The sequence below is a fragment of the Pecten maximus genome, chromosome 3 (genome assembly GCF_902652985.1).
Source record: "Pecten maximus chromosome 3, xPecMax1.1, whole genome shotgun sequence".
NCBI classification, from domain to species: domain Eukaryota; kingdom Metazoa; phylum Mollusca; class Bivalvia; order Pectinida; family Pectinidae; genus Pecten; species Pecten maximus.
The window spans coordinates 20814423-20817653 of NC_047017.1; positions in this window are offsets into that span (position 1 = coordinate 20814423).

Here is a 3231-nt window from a genome sequence, read left to right on the forward strand (position 1 = left end):
CTCGAACTCGGATAACTCGAATACCCCGCTTAACTCGAAGTACCTCGCCGGTCCCGGCCGAATTCTCTCTTTATCTTAGTAAAAAAAACTCGGAAAATTCGAATTCGGATAACTCGAAAAACTCGGATAATACGAAGTAAAAATTTGGTCCCAACAATAAAAATCCTACTTGAAATGTTCGAATAACTCGAAGTATAATTTTCGTCGATCGGTGGCAAACACCGACATTTTTTAAGAGCTAAATTCCGTTTGTAATACTGAACATATCGGCACTACTAACCTACATGCTATTATAAGTGTTTCATAAATTCATAAAAGAAATTGTCGGTTGAATCTTATAACAACAAGTCTTGGTGATAAAAAGTACTGCTTTACTTACATCAGGTAATTTCCCAAGGCGGTCGCTGATATCAGTACACACGATAGTCAACTCATCTACCTGTTCGCTCAAGCGGAACTAATCTCTGACACACCGGTAGATCTACCCGGCTGATGTTTTTACAGGTGTAGAAATGAAACAGTCACCGGCGCCTATTAAATCTTTAAACTGCTGAAACAATAGCGTAATTACTGACGAGGTGTTCAGAGTACAACTGTAACGGTCAGTGCTGTCTATTAAATCGGATAAAACGCCAACTCAGTTACAGTAACATTTTATACGCACCCCAACTTCCGGTGCTAATACACATGGAAATGGCGTGGTTATCAATAAAAAGTAGGTAGGCCGATCAAACAGTATTTTATATATGTCCAATAAAAGGTAATGGTTCTGTTACGTTTTGTATGCAATCTGTGTTAAACTTAAACGGTTATTTGTTTTGACATTAATAACTTATTTTGTCGAATTCCGTTTTATCGTTTACCTTTTGCAAACATGACTTGCACATCAGATCGTTATTGAAGTGGCTAAGTGAAAGAAACTTTATCGTGACTGTATATCGGCAAAACTACACCAAATTACAAGTGACATAACGAAACATTACATATATATTTACATGTATTGACCAGTCTTCACACTAAACTGATGAGCGACAGAGCGAAGTTATAATGATTATATAATGTTGACAAATATTGACCAAACTTTTCACCAAAAACGATAACTCGCTTAATTCGAACACTCGGATAACTCGAAGTTTTTTCGTGGTCCCGTCGACTTCGAGTTAACGAAGTTCCACTGTATTAGTAAAACAGGTTTTACTGTATGAAGAGAAATGATACTATAATATTATATTTGGGGGATGGTATCTCATGATAAATATTATAAAATTATTTATATTTACTAAAAATTATTCCTTATTTGTAGAAAATTTTGATATATATACGTCATCAGATCTCAATCAACATTTCTATCTTGTAAGTTTGTCTTAATTGTTCCATAATCATAAAGGAAAATATAAGCAAATTCAACTTTTTTGTTAAATTATTCGTAATTACAAAGAAAAAATGTAAGCAGCTTCAATGCTTTTGTTAATTGTTTTGTAATTATAAAGAAATAATGTAAGCAACTTCAACACATTATTTCGTAAGAAATGTGACTCTTAACAGCAACATTGCCAAAACTGTATATGCCTCTTTGTGTACACTGTGATAACAATGCTGTTTTATTGTGAAATGTAAATAAAATATATATATTTTGGTTAGGATATGAATGCTACAAGTTTGTGTATAGAGAACCTTTTACAAATTGTTTGATTCAGCATTCCATATTTCCTTTAATCTTGAAAAATTCTTTAAAAAATCCTTTAAAAAAAAACCCATAAGTTTGTATATTACAAATATATTTTGGTTTTACAGATGTGAATTGTATGAGATGTTCTAGGTTAAATGTTACAACCATTTCCTTTGTTTCAACATCATTCCCTATTTCATAGCTTACAGCCAAGTTCATTTAAAAAGTTTTATTCTTTAAGAAGTATTTGCAAGGTTCTGTGTAAAACTGGCAGGTTGTATTGAAGTGATGCTTAGTTACTCTTTTTACCTGGGACAAAGAAAAGTCAAGACAGCCAGACTAGACAAAGGTGTTACTTTTCAGTTGGTGATAGCAGAGTCGTAAACATTTAACTTTAAAGTTTGTATTTAGATCTGTTATATATGCCAATATGTATAACAGTTCATTAGTCTTAGGGAATTGATTAATTCAAATTAGCGCTGGCCAAGTCTTAGATCTGTATTTCTATGATCATGTTTACATACCCGGTAATAACATTACACCTCTAATTAACAATACACACTTAAAATACTGGCATACAAAAATTATTAAGGAGATATTTTGAAACTGGAAAAAATACTTTAATATTAAAGTAGATGAACCGTGCTTAGAATTAAAAATGTCTGAAATACAGGATTTACAGAATCTGTGCTCTTTTGTTCATTATGAGGTATAGTTAGAAGGTACAAGTCCTCAATCTTTTGTTTTATTGATAAGAAAGCCCTAGTTTTATCTGTGGTATATTGTGACTGTGTCATCTAATTTAGAATATGTTTTCACGGTGAATCACCTTTTCATATACAAATGACTATCATTAGTTTACACTTATTAATTATTCATTTATAACGTGTTAATGACCTCAATATTACTTCAATTAGTATTACTTAAAATATCAATTTAACCTTTTACAACAAAAGTTAAGTATCTGACTTTGATTTTACATAACATTTCTTGCAATAAACACCTATTTTCATGTACTTATTTGTATGCAAACATCTTTGTGACTTAGATTTTCTCTATTTATATGCTCATACACACATTGCTTCATCTATGAAATCCATTACATTATACTTTTAGGTATTATAGTAACAATCTGAAATTTCTTTATCGATGGTGTATAGTCCTAATCATTGACACAAATATCAATAGTTCACTTTTTTAAATTGATCTAACAAAGCTTCCCTGTGATACAGATTACTGGGTATTGTTTTCATATTGGGGACCAAATTGTGAAAGATTACAGCTTAATATTAAGTGAAGACTTTTTTTCTCTTGCTTTCATATTTTGTTATGAAAAAATGCAATTGTGCCAATGATTTGAACCTGATGGCATACACAAGGTATCTTTAAACCTGGAGAACTATTATTCACACCTTAACCTCCCCTATAATCGTGGGAGAATGATACAGAATTTTACTCCGTGAATTATGAACATTTTTGAAGCTTAAAGACAATAAAAATTTATAAGGTACATTTCACCTTAATTTCTCACCTTTAGTGAACTCTAATGATATTTATGATTG